Source organism: Trichosurus vulpecula, chromosome 1 (genome assembly GCF_011100635.1).
Source record: "Trichosurus vulpecula isolate mTriVul1 chromosome 1, mTriVul1.pri, whole genome shotgun sequence".
NCBI classification, from domain to species: Eukaryota; Metazoa; Chordata; class Mammalia; order Diprotodontia; family Phalangeridae; genus Trichosurus; species Trichosurus vulpecula.
In genome coordinates, this window is record NC_050573.1 from 132,574,855 (window position 1) to 132,595,035 (window position 20,181).

Genomic DNA, 20,181 nt, shown 5'->3' on the forward strand with positions numbered 1-20,181 from the left:
TTCCCCCTACAAGTCTTCATATAAAAGCTGTATCACTCTCTCTTTTCATTCTTGAAGTGTGCTACAGTGGGATATCAGATGAGAAGACATTTGCTGCTACTGAGCCAAGTCACCCGAAGAACACCCATTCAAAGCTCACCCTTTGGAAATGTACAGATCACGCCCTTGGCTCCTAAACCTCAGCAGGAAATTGGATTCTCCTCAGTATCACCAAAGTCATTTCCTGACAAGGACTGCTAGTGTTTTCATTCTCTGTGCTTCACACGAACTCTCCTATCAGAAAGGGAAGGAGTAAATGTCAGACATCAAATAAAACTTACAAGCATAAGGAGAACAAGTTGAATACAGGCCAAGAAAGCCCACAGTGGCAATTCTGAGGGAAACTTTACCCGTGTTGGATATTACTAGTTTCAATGACTCCAGTTATTACTCTGTATGTTATCCATCTACTTTGACCGGTTAAAAAAAAAAAAAAACATGTGCCATTAAAGTGTATTAACTCCCTCAGGATTTGATATTATCTTCTTTTTTCCAAAGTGTTCTGTGTTCCAGAGATCCTAGGAAGAGCTTTTCTTAGTTGGGAACTGCCTGGTCAAATTTTAAATGTGCCTTGATCTCCTCATGTTTTTAGACAGAAAACCAGTAAGCTGAACTCACTGGAGAAAAAAAATGTTTACAGAAACTGAAGGTTGTTTAAGTTATAGTCGCCTTTGAAGGAGAAAAGCAATCGCAAAATGACAACAGCCTGAGGGTTATTTGTTGAAGTGTAGGACAAGTTTTCAACTTTGCCTTAGCACTGGTAGCAAAATTAGGGAGGGGAAGGCTTATTGTGAATAACTATGTGTCCATTTGAGCCTCTGGACTTTCATAGCACCGATCCTGAGTGCCTTCCCTCTCCTCCAGACCTAAAATTACCTATCTAGTAACATTAACTAGAAAACTCATTCCAGACTCCTTATTAAGAAAGAGAGAAGAGTCAATGGAAGGATTTTTCAAATTCATTATAACATATGAATAGTTTCAAAGATCCAGGATAATGTAAACTCTTTGAGGTCAGGGACTACTTTCATTTTTATCTTTGTATTATATCTCAAGTGCTTGGCATACAATAAGTGTTTAATAAATAATTTGAATCCAATTGAGTTGAATATTATGAATTTTTCCAAAAGAATTATTATGATTAATACTAATATCAACAACAATAATAAAAATGAGGAATCATGGAGTAGAGGATTTAGGGCTGACCATGGAGTCAGCAAGACCTGGTTTCAAGTACTGCCTCTGACAAATACTAACTATACAACTCTGGGCAAATCAATTAACTTCTGTTTATCCCAATCAACTCTCTGAGATTAAAAATCACAGGATGCTTATTTTTATCAGAGTAGGAAATTTCCATACTGAGATTTCGCTGAACTGATGAAATTTCAGGTCTGGTCCCAAATAAGAGTAATAACTCATTTTATATGGGCAGTTTTTCCCTTCACAACTCTATGAGATTGATAATTTTCTCCATTTTATGGATGAGGAACCAAATTAGGACAGCATTTGAGCAGTTTAGAATCTCTTGACTCTATTAAAGTATCCTTTGTTAAGTCCAATGAATTATTTTCTGTTTTCCTTTTCATGTTATTTTCCACATGCTAGAAATTGTACTGGTATGCTATAGTATACCTTTGCTAAAATCTTCCTCATATTTTATTATGGCACACAGATGATGACTTTAAGTTCGTGAAAGCTATGCTGGTGGATAGTAATCTTTTGGAGAAATTAGTATAATAAGGGGAAGCAGTATGATCAAAAGAGCCTCTTTTCAATCTTCGTTCACTCCCTCCCCCCATCCGTTTAAGATTACAAGGTTGGAACTTTGTGCAGACAAAGATGAGTGCTTCCTGTAGATATGTTCATATGCATTGCCCATGCTGAAAGACATATGCCCTAGTGAATTGCTTGGATAATACAGGGAATTCTTCAGTGACCTTCAGTGTCAGAGATCTGGATTAAAAATGAGTTGCCAGGTATCAAGGTGAATGGATACTTGTTGGAAGGACCTTTCCCCTTTGAGGCCTATAAATGTGAGGCTCCACTGTCTTTTAAAATCTTCTTTCAGAAACCCCCCAAAGTTCCCAGTGACAATGAAAGCCTGAGATTGGCACACCTGATAATTGTGTTGCTCCAGAAATCTTCCCTCTCTAGTTAGCCCAAACCCCAAACTTGGAAATTCTTGACCAAAGAGATTACCACCATTTCTCATGATTGCTAGTTATTGAACTACAATCAGAAAGGGAATGTTTCTTTTTTTTTTAAAAAGGCCTCTTCCCCTTCACTGGGGAGTAATCAAGAGTCCCCTGTGCCATTTAAACAAGATTATAGGTCTCTTTCAGGAAGGCCTAATTCACATGTTCACCTCTGTGAGAAATGGCTCATTTATATATGGACAGAGTTCCATAGACTGCAACCTCATCAAGTATTGAGGAGGTAGGGGAATTCTGACTGATCAGAGGCTCTCTTATTTATCATTATATTAGAATTGGTCATAAGCTAAAGGTTTAGAGAGAATTTAATGTAATTAATGAGATGTGCATCCTCTCCCAATTTTTTCCCCTCAAACATCAATTTACCTCTTTGGGCCTCATTTTTCTTTTCTGTAAAATGGATGGTTTGAACCAAACAATCTCTAAGGTCAGTTCCAGCTCTTTAATTCTATTGCTTCTTATTAACAATAGCACAGATAATATGAAGCACAAATTTTGGAGCTCTAGTAATAGTTGACTAAGTGATTAATTGCTAACCACATCAGAAAAAAATAGAACTAAAAGAGTGATTAAGAAAGCTATGGAAGCAGAGCTTTTTGTAGCTTATGGGATATGTAAAACATCCCTTGCAAATGCCAGCAGGAAAATCGGATTGTATACCCAGGTATAAATCCTCTCTAAAACCTTTCTGCTCAAGTTAAAAAAATAACTTTTGAATTATCTTGAATTATCTTTTATTTTTCCTTTTATTTTTCTACCTTACTCTTTTTGTGTTTTGATTATCTTCTCCCTCACCATATTGATATGTTTTAATACCACTGTAAAATCTATGCAGATTTTATTGATAAGAACTACTAAATTAAATTCTAAGGGATGAGGGATAGAAAGCATACTTTTTCTTGGGGGCTTCATTCACATTAATCAGAACTTCTCAGGTTATCAAAACCAAAGTATTACATCCATGAAACTCTTAAAGGACTTAAGTTTGTCAGTCACTTTTTCCTGAAAATTAACATTTGGAGTTAGCAGGACAAAAGTACACTGATGGTGAAACATTTTATTGACCCTTGAGCATACCAGAAATACTATTTGGATGCCTTTATTCTGCCAATCATTTATTCTTTAAGTCTTTCAAAATGGAATATGTCATACCAGCTGTAATGGTAATTAAGATGGGACTTTTTTACTGTTTTCTCTTTTGGAGCACTCAGTGCTCCAAAAGAGAAAAAAGTAAAAAGTCCCGCTTTAATTACCATTACACCAGCCTACAAGCTATGGGACTGCCTTCCAAATCTCTGTCAACCAATGTCATAGACCAATTTAAACTGCTTGCCCACATAGCTTTCTTTCAAATCTTAATCTAAAATCAGCCCTACACATTCGTAGGGCCACTCCAATCAGATTCAAGCATCTCCTATATCCATATGTCCCTGTGTCCATCTCAGGACCCAACTCATGAGATCGAGTACAAGTGGGGCAGTCCTGAGAACTGAATAAAGCATACTAGAAGTGCTCTGATCAAGGAAGAATAGAGCAGAATAATCCCCTACTTATTCTAATATTCATTATATCTATTGCTGCTTCTCAAGATTACATTCTGTTGGGTCCTTTGTAACATCTAATTAATTGACAAAAATTTTCCCTGCATGCCTCTCTTTTTCATGTATTGTTACTTCAGCTTCCTTAATGTAAGAGACACTCGGATAACATAACAATAACGACAGCAACAACTAGGATTTATGTAGCACTAATTATGTGCTGGGGACTGTACTAAGTGCTTTGTAATTATTATCTCATTTGAACCTAACAACAATACAGGGAGGTAGGTGCTATTATTATCCTCATTTTATTATTGGGGAAATTAAGTCACACAGGAGGAGAAAGAAGTATAAGGTGTAGTCTGCAATAAAAAGTATTTCAAAGGATGTGATATCTTGCTATTTAATTCTGAAGATACCATATCTCTTGAAGTATTCCTTATTACATACTATTATTTCTTCTTCATCTAGCTGAGAGGGATGTGCAGAGTAATCAGATTCTCCTCCTCCTCCTCCTCCTCCTCCTCCTCCTCCTCCTCCTCCTCCTCCTCCTCCTCCTCCTCCTCCTCCTCCTCCTCCTCCTCCTTCTTCTTCTTCTTCTTCTTCTTCTTCTTCTTCTTCTTCTTCTTCTTCTTCTTCTTCTTCTTCTTCTTCTTCTTCTTCTTCTTCTTCTTCTTCTTCTTCTTCTTCTTCTTCTTCTTCTCCTTCTTCTCCTCCTACTCCTCCTCCTACTCCTCCTCCTCCTCCTCCTCCTCCTCCTTCTCCTTCTCCTTCCCCTTCTCCTTCTCCTTCTCATTTTCGTGTTCTTGTTTCTCTCACTCTCTCTTTCTCTCTTACTTTCTTTTTCCTTTCTTATTGAATATCCATTTGGGTCTTATATAATATATGATATAAAATTCTGATCTAAGTCTAATTTCTCCAAGACTGCTCTTCGGTTTTTTCCAGTTGTCCTTTTAAAATATCCATTCCTTTTCATGATGGCTTACCTTTTTAGCTTTGTCAAAAGCTATCTTTGATTGCTTCTGGTTCTTGTTAATATGATCCAATACTCTATTTTCTTTTTTTAATCTTTATTACCCATTGTCTTTGATACACTCACTTTTCACCATTTCTTTACTTACTCATAATTTACGTCTCTGTATTTTGCTAATTTATGTCTTTTTCTGTATTATGATATGTAAAGGATGATTGTTATTATTATAACTATACTTTTTACACCTGTGACTCATTTACACCCTAGAATAGGAGGTAGCTAGGTGGCAGAGTGGATAAAACACTGGGTTGGAAATTAGGAAGATGAGTTCAAATGAAGCCTCAGAAACTTACTAGCTATATGATCCTGAGTAAATCACTCAACCTCTCTCAGCCTCATTTTCCTCATGTCTAAAATGGGGATAATAATAATGCCTTCATCCCAGGGTTGTGAGATTTAAAGGAGATAACATTCGCAAAACTCTTAGCACAATGCTTGGCGCATATTAAGCATTTAATAAGTGTTTATTCCTTTCCTTTCTCTAAAATGGAGCCAAGTTTTGTAAAGATGCTACAAATATTGCACAATATGGATATTTATTATTCACATTTATGTATCACTACAAAGCTTTCAAATCTATGTTCCCTATCAATTTGTTCATCTCTGTGTTTTCCTCTACTCATTTTTCTTTTGAATTTATTCATCTCTAAGATAGAAATATTAGTCTATTGCTATTATTATTCTGCTATCAATAAATGCTTATAGATCACTTAAATTTTCGTTAAAGAATGTAAATACCTTGCCATTTGAATAATATCACAAAAATATGTTTTTCGATTTTCTGCTAAAAATCAACATCATGTGGGATAGAATGAAGTTGTGATAGGGAGCTAGTCTTGGAGTCAAGTTGACTATCTTCTGACCCATAGTGACTCTACGATACTGAGTAAGCTTAATTTCTCAGTGACCCAGTGTATGACCAACGCAATATTCACAGTGTCGACAGTGACTATGAATATGCCGGCATAGTTCTGAATTGCAAAGTATAACAGACTCTATATATGGAAAACAGAAACAAAACTTTTATTCAAAAACCAGAAAGCCAAATTCCAACACCAGAAAGCCAAATCCATCACATCAACAAAGAAATACATACACAATAACAATGCAGGGGGCACCGCTATTCCCAAGGCTTCCTCTGCCAGAACCTTTCCACAAATAAAAACTGCCTTTGCCTGCTTCCTCTCTCTCCCTCAGCTCTAACTGCTCTGACTACCTTCCTCCATTCTGCTCCACCCTTCCTGCTCTTTTCTGTTCTACCCTTCTTGTTCTACCCTTTCAGCAAGCTCCTCCCACTACAGGCTTCATGTAACTTAGGCTTACATGTGATCCAGGCAGGTCACACAGGCCTATTAATGGATGGGAAGATCTTCAAATTTACATTACCATTATGCCCAGGAAACTCTCTAAGACTAAAAGTTACAGATCAATTGCTTATCTGTATTAGTAGTTTTCTTACCAGGTGTTCCCCACAGCAGTAAAATCTGAGGTCTGTACTTTAAGAATATCAAATAAAACATAAAAGAAGCAAACCCTAAGTTTTCTTTTTTCCTAGTTTTGCAGAAGATTTTATTTTCAATTCCAAAATAGGAGAGTGATTCTTTGTTGATGAGAATATTTGGCAAATTCATCTATTTATAAAGGACACTGAGAATATATATATACACATATATATGTATAAATGTCATCAAGTTCCTTAACGTTCGAGGGGGAAAAAGAACTCAAAATAAATCAATTTACTTCTCTATACAGAAAAAAGTAGGCAAAACACTTATTCTATGAAGAACAACAGCAGTAGCAAAAACAACACATATGGCATTTTAAGTTTTTCAAAGCAATTTACAAGTATCATATAATTTGATCCTTACATCAAATATGGGAGCTGTTGAGCTGTGTCTTTTTTTACCCCGTTTAGGTTTTTTTTTTTTTTAACGAAGATACTGGAGTGGTTTACCATTTTCTTCTTCAATTCATTTTTAAGGTGAGGAAACTGAGGCAAACAGGATTAAGTGGCTTCCCCAGGGTCACATAACTATTAAGTGTTTAAGGCCAGATTTTAATTCAGGAAGGATCTTCCTGCCTCTAGGCCCAGCACTCTCGCCTTTGAGTTAGGTGCTATTATTATTCCCATTTGTAGATGAGGAAACATAAGCAAGCAGAATTTAAGAGGAATCAAGAGTAATGGAAAATAGCATGGTATGTGTAAATACACTGCAGCTTATTACCAAGGGCGGGGTCATATGAATTCAGTGGCAGAAAAAGACATGATCAAAGACGTAGATGTCTGTAAAATAAGAAGGTCAGTTGAATAATGAGAATTAGAGAAAACAGATGAATAGAACTAACATGGCACTGATATCCATAAAATAGTAAAAAATAAGAAAGGAAGGCTTAAATTATTTTAGCTGGAACTTTGGGAAGAGGGAGAAGTTCTATGAGTCCATGGACATAAAGTGCAATGGATTGAATGAATGTGTTGTGATTTGTAGCATTGAAGAGAGTGTGTACATGGGTTCATTGCAATTTTGCAGTGTATATTATTGGTTGTGTGTTATTTTCTTTTAGAGGGATTTAAAATATTGAAAATTACCATATATATTGGAAAGAGATTCAATGTGGATCTAACTTCAAGTTCTATTATTTCATTAAAATATTTTGTATATAGAAACATTATAATACTGATTTCAAAGAGAGACTAAAATTAGTTGGGTGTGAGTTTTCTCACTGGAGGAAATCCTCCATGAATGAGGTCATAGAGACATCAAAATATTGAAATATTAAAATTATAGTAACATCTGTATGTTAAAGTCAAGAACCTATTTTCATGCCCAAGAAATTAAATTAAGGGCAAGGAAATAATCATTATAATTTGGAAAACTATGATAATTTAAAAAGTATATATTTTTAAAAATTATAAAATTAATTTAATTTGTAATCTCATAGGCATTGTAGTCATCCAGACTGTTTTTACCTGTTATTTTGGCCAAGTTACCAAACTTGGCCACATAAAGGCAACTGTTACACCTTCATTGAATGCCTTCCATTAATCTCTGACAGGGTTGTAAGAGTTTAAACAGGTTTTAAAATGACACCCTGAATTTTAGAGTTTTGCTATTAATAATGACAGACTTCTCAACAAAATGAGGAAAAAGGGAGTTGAATATGAGCCATATTTATCTAGGGCAGCAGGCTGGGACTACTTCTTATGTCATGTCTCATTCATTTTAGTAATGCAGTGTCAGCATTTTGTTGATGTTCAAAACAGAACTGTCACAGATGGTGTGTCCTAAAATAGAACTGGCTGATTTTCATTTCACCTGAAAAGAATTTTAGTTTTGTTGTACTTTATGGGATGTATGCATGTGTGCAGGTGTGTTTGTGTTTATGTGTGTGTGCATGTGTGCACATGCCTCCATATAGTTCTGAAGCAGCCAAAATACCATTCATTCAGAGAATGCTTCTGTATCTGAACTGAGGGGTGGTTTCAGTGTCATTTTTTCTTCTTCATCTGCTCACCACACCAGTTTTTACCACGAATGATAAGATGATCTTCATATATTTTATCATTTACAGGGATAGGGTACTGGACGAGAACTAGAATTCATTGGAATAGGGTACTCCCAGTTGAAGGAATTACCTCTACTACTGCAGAATGGTCCCTTCTCTTCCACTTAGAATCTTATATATATTGGAAAGAGATTCTACATGGATCTAACTTCAGTACAGCAAAGTTGGCCTGGATCTTACCTACAGCACAGAGAGATTGTGACTCACCCAGGGAGTCACATGGTTAGCATGTGTTCAGAGGTGGGGCTTTAATCCTGTTCTTCCTACCTCTGAAGCTAGTTCCTCTATAAATTATACTATGTTGCCTTTCGTTATATAAAACCTAGACAAATTACTGGTTTAAATTTTCCTTTTAACATCTTACTAGAGTTAGTCAATAAGTCAACATGAATTTATGAAGCACCTATTATGTGCCAAGCACTGTGCTAGATGCTGAAGATATAGAGAAGGCAGCTTCTCCTCTCAAGCAGTTCATAGGCTAGTGGGAAAACAAAATGCAGATGACTAAAAACAGGAGCAAGGTGCTGGCATTAATGGGGATCTGGAGAGGTTGCATATAGAAATTTTATTTGATGCAGAAGATGAAGAAACCGAGAAAGGAGGAGCAGAAGCTGCAGAAACTGAGAAACAGGACTAGAAGCGAGAAGCTGAAGAAACCGAGAAACGAAGAGCAGCAGGATTCAGGAGCCCAGGGCCAGCTTCCAGAGCATGCAGAGGAGAGAGTGCTGAACACAAGAGGGAATTTCAGAACCGCAGGAGAGAGTGCTGAGCAGAGACTTAAGACTTGAAATGGTATATTCTGAAGGGAGGGTGTGGAGGGAAAAAAAGGCTACCATTGAAAGTTTTCTCTACTATTCACAGCCGTTGTTTTTTGGTGTCCTGAGGCTGAATGACTTATCCATGGCTATAAGAAGAGTAAGTGGACAAACCAAGACTTGATAATGGTGTTCCTTCTGCTTATGCAAGGCTGTCCCCAAAGCAGAGATTTGTGATAGTACTCCTCAATTCAACATATCAAAGGTCTTTGAATGCATACAAACAACTGAAGAGAGTATATCTGGCTCTAGCTTCTTTACCAATATCATTGGATGGAAAATAATGAATACAATCATACCTATCGCTAAGGGCCATTGTACTCCTGAACAAGGAGCCCACAGAATTGTTCTCCTCCCTGATCAAGTCACATCTGAAAGATGGTGTTCAGGTCTGGGTACCATATTTTAGCAAGGATGGTAAGAAACTAGAGAGTATTAGGAGAAAGGACACCATATTGGTGAAAGACCTCAAGATCATGCCATATGAGAATTGTCTGAAAGAAAAGGAGATGTTTGACCAAGATGGCACTCTGAAAGGAAGGAACTACTGGAACTCTCTCACAAATTCTGTCAGATATGTCTAAAAAAGTGAATCTAAGTGAATCTGAGCAGATCTGAGAGAGTCAGAAGCCACTAGTACACTGAGAGGGGTAGGAGTACTGGGCATAGAGAATGGCACCAGACTGAAACAACCTGGAAGAGGAGAGGAATCCAGCCAGCATGAAAGTCTGGGAGAGTGCTGGGCCAGCAAAATGCCAGAGCAGGAACAGGCCTAGGGCAGAAGTACTGGCTATGGCTGCGACTGAGCCCCAGGCCTCACAGCCCAGGAAGGGAGTCTGTCAGAGTGCAGAGCCTGCTGCCTCCGGAGCAGCTAGCCTGGAGGCATCTAACCTACAGTCTAAAAGTTTGAAATTTGCCTTCTTGAACTTCCAGGAGCCATGATGTGCAGGTAAAATGGCTTTTATCTCTCCCTTGAATAAACTGAAAGAATAATACCTCAGGAGAAACAGAGGAGCCAGAAGGGGGGCTTCAGTAGTGAGAGAAGTGGGGAAGAGGACCTTTCTTGTGGTGGCAGAAGGAGACTAGTGCAGGAAGAGAGGTGTCCCAGCAGCCCTCACCTCAGCAGATGTTTTAACAACCCAGCTAGCAGCTTCAGTGGGGGCTTAAGATCCCTCCCCCACAGCCGGCACCCAGGGGTTTGCGGGCACCCAGGGGGCTGTCAGGACCCAGGAGGCTGCCGGGACGCTGGGAAAGCACAGGTTCTTTTTATCCGCTTAAACAAGAAAAGCATGGTGAAGGGGTTGACCAGCTTACTTTAATCCAGCATTCAGTTAGCATACAGACAACATTCATTTGGTTCAGGGGAAAATGCTAGCATTCAGTTAGCATTCAGTTAGTTCAGCGGAGCATACAGACAAGCATCAAGAGACAGACCAAATACAGATTCACTGACTTACTTCAGGGGAAAAAAACCAGCACCCTGAGGTTCAAAACATTCATTTAGTTTGGGGACAAAACAAACCAGCACCCTGAACCTCAAAACCAAAATACAAACAAATTACAAATATCAACAGACAGACCCAATACAATTCATAGTTACCAACATCTGGGCTCGGCCCGAGAGCAAGGGCTGGCCCAGAGTCACACTTGCTTGCCGCTGCTTCCCACACCAACCGGAAGAGGAAAAAAAAAAGGGAGCTTCAAGCTGTCCTCTCCCCTCTTATAGAGTTTTTGACATCAGCAAGCGCCACCTGAATGACCAGGGCTGATTGGTTCTTGACTTGGCTCCTCCCTCTAGCGTAGACGTTAACACCTCCCCTCAGCCAGCCCCATGACTCATCACACAGGAAGTTTTCTGCTTCCTGACATGCTCTCTGGGCTTCCTGCCCCGAAAGAGCAAGCCACAGTGTCCAGAGGCTCAGTGAGGTAAGCTGAGTCATTCAAAGAAAACAAAGGCCATTCTGGTTACACTGGTTACATTCTGGACATTTGAATTATTAATAATTATTTTGGGGATGATTGATTGAAGAGATTATCTTGCTGGGATCTAGGGGTGGATCGCATTTGAATCATAAACCAATGTTTGGGAATGTCACTGAATGATATGTTTTGCTTTACTGTGAATGATATGTTTTAGTTTCCTGCGTAATTGGATCACAATGTTCTAGGATATATAATTTAATTTAAATTATGATTGGATTGTGCATCCTAGAACATTGTGAGGGGTGGAGTGTAACCAGAATGGCCTTTGTTTTCTTTGAATGACTCAGCTTACCTCATTGAGCCTCTGGACACTGTGGCTTGCTCTTCCGGGGCAGGAAGCCCAGAGAGCATGTCAGGAAGCAGAAAACTTCCTGTGTGATGAGTCATGGGACTGGCTGAGGGGAGGTGTTAACGTCTACGCTAGAGGGAGGGGCCAAGTCAAGAACCAATCAGCCCTGGTCATTCAGGTGGCGCTTGCTGATGTCAAAAACTCTATAAGAGGGGAGAGGACAGCTTGAAGCTCCCTTTTTTTTTTCCTCTTCCAGTTGGTGTGGGAAGCAGCGGCAAGCAAGTGTGACTCTGGGCCAGCCCTTGCTCTCGGGCCGAGCCCAGATGTTGGTAACTATGAATTGTATTGGGTCTGTCTGTTGATATTTGTAATTTGTTTGTATTTTGGTTTTGAGGTTCAGGGTGCTGGTTTGTTTTTCCCCTGAACTAAATGAATGTTTTGAACCTCAGGGTGCTGTTTTTTTTCCCCTGAAGTAAGTCAGTGAATCTGTATTTGGTCTGTCTCTTGATGCTTGTCTGTATGCTCCGCTGAACTAACTGAATGCTAACTGAATGCTAGCATTTTCCCCTGAACCAAATGAATGTTGTCTGTATGCTAACTGAATGCTGGATTAAAGTAAGCTGGTCAACCCCTTCACCGTGCTTTTCTTGTTTAAGCGGATAAAAAGAACCTGTGCTTTCCCAGCGTCCCGGCAGCCTCCTGGGTCCTGACAGCCCCCTGGGTGCCCGCAAACCCCTGGGTGCTGGCTGTGGGGGAGGGATCTTATGCCCCCACTGAAGCTGCCAGCTGGGTTGTTAAAATAGCAGAACAACAAGAGTAACTGAGCCCCGGGGGGTGGAGCTAACAAATGTCAATGCCAGGAGCCCAGACTGGGCTTTGCACAGCCAGGGGAAGTGGCAGACACCAGCACAAACAAGAGCTGAGACCACCCATTCTGTAGAACAGTCCTGGGGAAGAGGAGACCCCCCCCAGCAGCCAGATCATCCCTCTCCCATACCTCAAGAAACTAGAGGCCATAGAACATAAAGCCAGTGAGCAGACCCACAGATTCCAACACAAGAAACTTGTGACAGAGCCCACTGATCCTCAGAAACAGAGATCCACTTTAGAAGCCGGGAGGAAAAAGAAACAGCATGAAAAAACATGCTAAGAAGCCCAAGATGATTGATTTGTATTGTGGAGACAGGGAAGACCAGAATACCAATTAAGAAGAGGACAGCATGGACACTACACCCACATCTGAAACCTCAAAAGGGAAGGTGAAGTGGTCTCCAGACCAAAAAACATTCCTGGAAGAACTCAAGGAGGACTTTAAAAACCAAATTAGGCAGGTAAAAGAAAAAATGGAAAAAAATGGAAAAAAATTCAATGAGGAAAACAAATCTTTAAAAGGTAAAATTGGCAAAGTGGTTAAGGAAAATCAGAATATAAATGGAGAAAATATCTCATTGAAAAGTAAAATCAACCAAATGGAAAAAGATATAGAGAAGATAAAGGGAGAAAACAAATCATTAAAAATTAGAATTGGACAAGTAGAAGCTAATGACTCTATGAGAAATCAAGAATCAGTCAAACAAAACCTAAAGAATGAAAAAAGAATAGAAGAAAACATGAAATATCTTATTGTAAAAAAAACTGACCTGGAAAATAGATCCAGGAGAGACAATCTAAGAATTATTGGTCTACCTGAAAGCTATAAGGAAAAAAAGAGCCTGGACAGTATCTTCCATAAAATCCTTAAGGTAAATTTCCTTGAGGTCCTACAACCAGAGGGTAAAACTCTCATCGAATGAATCCATTGATCACCCCCTGAAAAAGACCCAAATTGAAAACTCCAAGGAATATTATAGCCAAATTCCAGAACTACCAGGTCAAGGAGAAAATGCTGCAAGCAGCTAGAAAGAAACAATTCAAATATCACAGAACTATAGTCAGGATAATGCAGGATCTTTAGCTTCTACCATAAATGACAGAAGAAATTGGAATATGATATTCTGAAAGGCAAAGGAGTTTGGACTACCACCAAGGATCAACTACCCAGCAAAACTGGGTCTAATTTTCCAGGCAAGAAGATGGACATTCAATGAAATAAAGAAATTCCAGACCTTCCTGATGAAAAGGCCAGAGCTCAATGGAAAATTTGATCCACAAATACAAAACTCAAGAGAGACATAAAATGGTAAATGGGGGAAAAGAAAACCCCTAGTTAATCAATAAAGCTAATTAGTTACATCATGATGTAGGATTATTTTGTTATACATATATATATATGTTATATTATGTATATTACATATATACATATATATTGTTATCTATATATGTCAATCTTGAGAACTGTATACTTATAACAATTGAAAGTGATATTCACAGACTGTGGGTATCAGTATAAAATAACCGATAATGATAAAAAATACAATTAAGAGATATAAAGGGATGGTCCCAGGAGAAGAGGTAAGGAGGTAGTAGAAAAGGGTAAATTACATCACAAGAAGACGCACAAAAACATATTGTAATAGAGGGAAGGAAGGGAGGGAGAAGATCAGTATTTGAGCTTTACTCTCATTGGATTTGGTTCAAGAAGGGAATAACATACCCTGATAACTATAGAAATCTAACCTGTGCTCCAGGCAGCAGGAAGGAAAAGGGAAAAAAGGGAGATGGGTGGTCAGAAGGGAAGAAAGAAGTAGCAAGGGGAAAATGGTAAGGTAAAGGAGGGGAATAAAGAGGTAGGGTAAACTGAGGAAGGCAGTGGTCAAAAGCAAAACTATGTTGAGGAGTGGAAGGGTAAAGGGAGAAACAAAAGCATAAACAGGGCATAAATAGGATGGAGAAAAAGATGCAGATAGTAATCATAACTGTGAATATGAATGGCATGAACTCTCCCATAAAACAGAAGTAGATAGCAGAATGTATTAAAAACCATAATCCTACAATATGCTGCTTACAAGAAACACATTTGAAATGGGGGGATACACACATGGTAAAGGTCAAAGGCTGGAGTATTGTACTTCAGCTAAAGTAAAAAAAAGGCAGGGGTAGCAATCCCAATCTCAGACAAAGCAAAAGCAAAGATAGATCTAATTAAAAGAGATAAGGAAGGACATTACATCATGCTAAAAGGCACCATAAGCAATGAAGCAATATCATTATTTAACATATATGTACCACGTGGTATAGTAGGCAGATTCTTAGAGGAGAAGTTAAGGGAATTACAGGAAGAAATAGACAGCAAAACCATACTAGTGGGGGACCTCAATCTCTCCCTCTCCAAACCTGATAAATCTAACCTCAAAATAAACAAGAAAAAAGTTAAGGAGGTGAACAGAATTTTAGGAAAGGCAGATATGATAGACCTTTGGAGAAAACTGAATGGGGATAAAAAGAAATATACTTTTTTCTCAGTGGTACATGGCATGTACTCAAAAATTGACCATGTACTGGGGCATAAAAACCTTTCAATACAGTGCAGAAAGGCAGAAGTAGTCAAAGCATCCTTTTCAGATCGTGATGTAATAAAAATTATATGTAACAAAGAACCATGGAAAAATAAGCTAAAAATTAATTGGAAACCAAATAATCTAATTCTAAAGAATGGGTGGGCCAAAGAACAAATCATAGAAACAATTAATAACTTCATTCAAGAGAATGACAATAATAAGACAACATACCAAAACTTATGCGATGCAGCCAAAGCAGTTCTTACGGGAAGTTTTATATCTCTAAATGTTTACATGAATAAAATAAAGAAAAAGGAGGTCAATGAATTGGGCATGGAACTCAGAAAGCTAGAAAAAGAACAAATTGAAAAAATCCAATTAAATACCAAATAGGAAATACTGAAAATCAAGGGAGAGATTAATAAAACTGAAATCAAGAAAACTATTAAATTAATAAATAAAACCACTAGCTAGTTTTATGAAAAAAAAAACCAATAAAATTCATAAACCTTTGGTTAATTTGATTTAAAAAAAGAAAGAAAATCAAATTGCCACTATCAAAAATGAAAAGGGTGAATTCATCTCCAATGAAGAGGAAATTAAAACAATAAGTAGGAATTATTTTGTTCAATTGTATGCCCATAAATTTGACAACCTTGGGGATATGGATGAATATCTACAAAAATATAAATTGCCCAGGTTAACAGAACAGGAAGTAAAATACCTTAATAATCCCATCTCAGACAAAGAAATTGAGCGAGCCATAAATGAACTCCCTAAGAAAAAATCTTCAGGAACAGATGGTTTTACATGTGAATGTTATCAAATATTCAAAGAACAATTAATTCCTATACTTTATAGACTATTTGGGAAAATAGGTGAAGAAGGAGTCCTACCAAATTCTTTTCATGACACAAATATGGTACTAATACGTAAACCAGGAAGAGTCAAAACAGAGAAAGAAAATTATAGAGCAATTTCCCTAATGAGTATTGATGCAAACATTTTAAATAAAATATAAGCAAAAAGATTGCAGCAACTTATCATGAAAATAATACACTATGACCAGGTAGGATTTATTCCAGGAATGCAAGGCTAGTTCAAAATTAGGAAAACTGTAAGCATAACAGATCATATCAACAACAAAACTGGCATAAATCATATGATCATCTCAATAGATGCAGAAAAAACCTTTGATGAAATACAGCACCCATTCCTATTAAGAACACTAGAAAGCATAGGAATAAATGGAGTGGTCCTTAAAAGTATAAATACCATTTACCTAAAACCATCAACAAGCGTTATTTGTAATACAGATAAGTTACATGCATTCCTAATAAGATCAGGGGTGACACAAGGATGTCTACTATCACCTCTATTATTCAATTTGGTACTAGAAACGTTAACTGTAGCAATAAGAGAAGAAAAAGAAATTGAAGGAATTAGAATAGGCAAAGAAGAAACTAAATTATCACTTTTCGCAGATGATATGAAGATTGACTTAGAGAATCCTAGAGAAACCTGTAAAAAAAACTACTGGAAATATAAACAAGTTTAGCAAATTTGCAGGATATAAAATTACTAACAAAGCCCAACAGCAAGAGATAGAAAGAGAAATTCCATTTAAAGTTACTATAGACACTATAAAATATTTGGGAGTCTATCTGCCAAGACAAACCCAGGGCCTATATGAGCATAATTATGAAACACTTTTCACACAAATAAAGTCAGATCTAAATAAATGGAAAAACATCAGTTGCTCATGGTTAGGCCAAGCTAATATAATAAAAAAATGACGATTGTACCTAAATTAATTTATTTATTCAGCACCATAGCCATTGAAATACCAAAAAATTATTTTACAGAGCTGGATAAAATAATAACAAAATTCATCTGGAAGAACAAGAGGTCTAGAATATCTAGCAATGCTAGGGAAGGTGGCCTAGCCATACCAGTTATTAAACTGTACTATAAAGCAGCAGTCATCAAAACTACCTGGTAATGGCTAAGAAACAGAGTGGTGGATCAGTGGAATAGGTTAGGTACACAAGATGCAGTAGTCAATGACTGTAGCAATCTACTCTTTGATAAACACAAAGAATCCAGCTTCAGGGCTGAGAATTCACTATTTCACAAAAACTACTGGGAAAATTGGAAAATGGTAGGGCAGAAATTGGGCATAGACAAATATCTTACACCATATACAAAAATAAAGTCCAAATGGGTTCATGATTTAGGAATAAAGACTGATACTACAAGCAATTTGGGATTGCAAGGAATAGTTTACCTATCAGATTTATGGAAAAGCAAAGAATTCATGACACAACAAGAGATAGTGAGCATTACAAAATGCAAAATGGATAATTTTGGTGATGTTAGATTGAAAAGTTTTTGTATAAACAAAGCCAATGCAACAAAGATTAGGAGGGAAGCAGAAAATTGGGAGAAAATCTTTACTAGTGTCTCTGATAAAGGCCTCATCTCTAAAATATTCAGGGAACTGAGTCAAATTTATAGGAATACAAGTCATTCCTCAATTGTGAAATGGTCGATGGATATGAAAAGGAAGTTTTTAGAGGAAGAAATTAAAGATATCTATAGGCATATGAAAAATACTTTGAATCACTATTGATTAGAGAAATGCAAATCAAAACACCTCTTAGGTACCACATCTCTCCTGTCAGATTGGCTAAAATGACAAAACTGGAAAATGATAAATGCTGGAGAGGATGTGGGAAAATTGGAACACTGTCACACTGCTGGTGGAGTTGTGAACTGATCCAGCCATTCTGGAGAGCAATTTGGAACTATGTCCAAAGAGCTATAAAAATGTTCATACCCTTAGACCCTGCAATACCACTTCTAGGGATGTACCCCAAAGAGATCACACAAGTGGGACAAGGACCTGTATGTACAAAAATATTTATAGCGGCTCTTTTTATAGTAGCAAAGAATTGGAAATCAAGGGGATGCCCATCAACTGGGGAATGGCTGAACAAGTTGTGGTATATGGATGTAATGGAATACTATTGTGCTATAAGAAATGGGGAAGATACGGACTTCATAATAACCTGGAAAAACAATATAATGCTAAGTGAGTGGAGCAGAACTAGGAGAACATTATACACAGCCACAGACATGCAGATTCTGTGATGACTAACCTTGATAGACTTAGCTCTTCTCAGCAACACAAGGTTCAAAGACAACTCCAAAGGACTTGTGAGGGAGAGAGATATCTATATATCCAGAGAAAGAACTATGGAGACTGAATGCAGATTGAGGCAAACTGTCTGCTCTCCTATTTTTTTTCTTTTGTTTTTTTTCTCTCTTTTGTTTTTGTTTTTGAGATTTTAGGTTTTGTTTCTTCCTTCTCATGATTCATTCCGTTGGTAATAATTCTTCTTTTCAACTTGACTATTGTGTAAATAAGTTCAATGTGAAATTATATGTAGAAGATATATCAGATTCCATGCTGTCTTGGGGAGGGAGGGGAGGTGGGGGGGGATGAAAATCTGGAATTCACGATCATGCAGAACTGAGTGTTGTAAACTAAAAATAAAAAATCTTAATAAAAAATTTAAAAAGAAGTTTTATTTGAGACTTGAAGTAAGGTATGAAGCCAGGATGCAGAGATACGAGGAGGGAGAACATTCAAGGCAAAGAGTACAGCCTAGAAAGATGCCTGGAGTCTGGAAATGGATTTTTAAAAATTTTTTTATTTATTTCTTTTTTTTTTGCGGGAGGGAAGGCTGGGCAATTGGGTTTAAGTGACTTGCCCAAGTTCACACAGCTAGTAAGTATGTCAAATGCCTGAGGCCAGATTTGAAGTCAGGTCCTCCTGACTCCAGGGCCAGTGCTCTACTCACTGAGCCACCTAGCTGCCCCCTGGAAATGGATTTTCTTCTACACTGTCACAAGATCCTAGAGTACTTTTGAGTGAATAAAGTGTAAGAAGACTAGGAAGTTAAGAAAAACTCTGTTTAAAAAGTGATTTAAGTGACAAACAGATTATTTTATATTTCATCATTAAAGTGATAAGGAGCAAGAGAAGTTTACTGAATAGTGGAGTGGCATGGTCAGACTAATGGTTTGGCAATATCAATTTGAAAGATGATTGGAATATGTATAGGAGTACTGAAAGACTTACTGCTGGTAGACCAACCAAAAGGGTATTACAATTGGCATGGTGTCAGGTGATTAAAAAATAAAAACTGTAATAGGTTGGTGGAAGTATCAGAGGAAAGGTTCATATAGCAGAAAAGATTTTAAAATTGATAGAACTTAGCAACAACTTGATTATCGGGGTAAGAGATAGTGAAAAGTCAAGGAAGCCACTTAGGTTTTGAGGCTGGGTGGCTGGGAGGGTAGCCTTATTCTCAAAAACATAGGGAAATTAGGAAGAGGAAATGGTTTGTTTAGTAATTGGCTGATTCATTCAATGACCTCAATTTTTCAGGCAAATATAAGGTAAGGTAATCAGTTCTGAGGTTGGGTGGGTAGGAGGGCTTTGAAAGTTTTGATAAAGAATGAAAGAGCTTGGAAAAGTCATTGTGGGGTATAGTGAATCAATTAAAGAGTTATAAACTGATTACCTTGGCATAGTGAGGGCCTACTTGAGATAATGTAATTCAATTTAATTCAATAAACATGTATTGATTGCCTACTGTACTCAGGTACTACATTAAGCACTGGATATACAAATAAGAAAAGTTAAGAGAGTACTTACCCTCAAAGAGCTTACAATGTATTAGGGGAAGACAATGCACAAAAGGAAGCTGAAAAGCAGGGTGGCAGGCACGATGATAATGGAAGTTAAATGGCAGGTGATGGGAAATGTCAGGGGTATGAGCTCTCTTTAAACAGAAGCTTTTTAAGGAATTTTTCACTCTGCCCTCCAGTCAGAAGGGAAGAAGCTACTACAAAAACAGATGAGATACAAGTACAAAAGCTGAAGCCATTTTGGGGATAATGAATTTTCTGGTCATGAGCTTTTGTTCTAGGGGCATAATGTAAAATAAATTTATAGTAGTCTTATCAGTATGATTCTATGATTTTCTCAAGCATTTTCATCATGAGTTGGTGTGAAAGCATTAGATGATAAGAGCAATCTAATGCTGAGGATAGGCAAGGCAATATTGACAAAATAATAAGGAGGAAAGGGACTTGAGTGAAGAGGATGGTGTAGAGTTGAACTGGTTCACCTAGTGGGGAATGGAAGCTAGTATTGACAGTGAATTGGGTTATGGTGTGGGAAAGAAATGAAA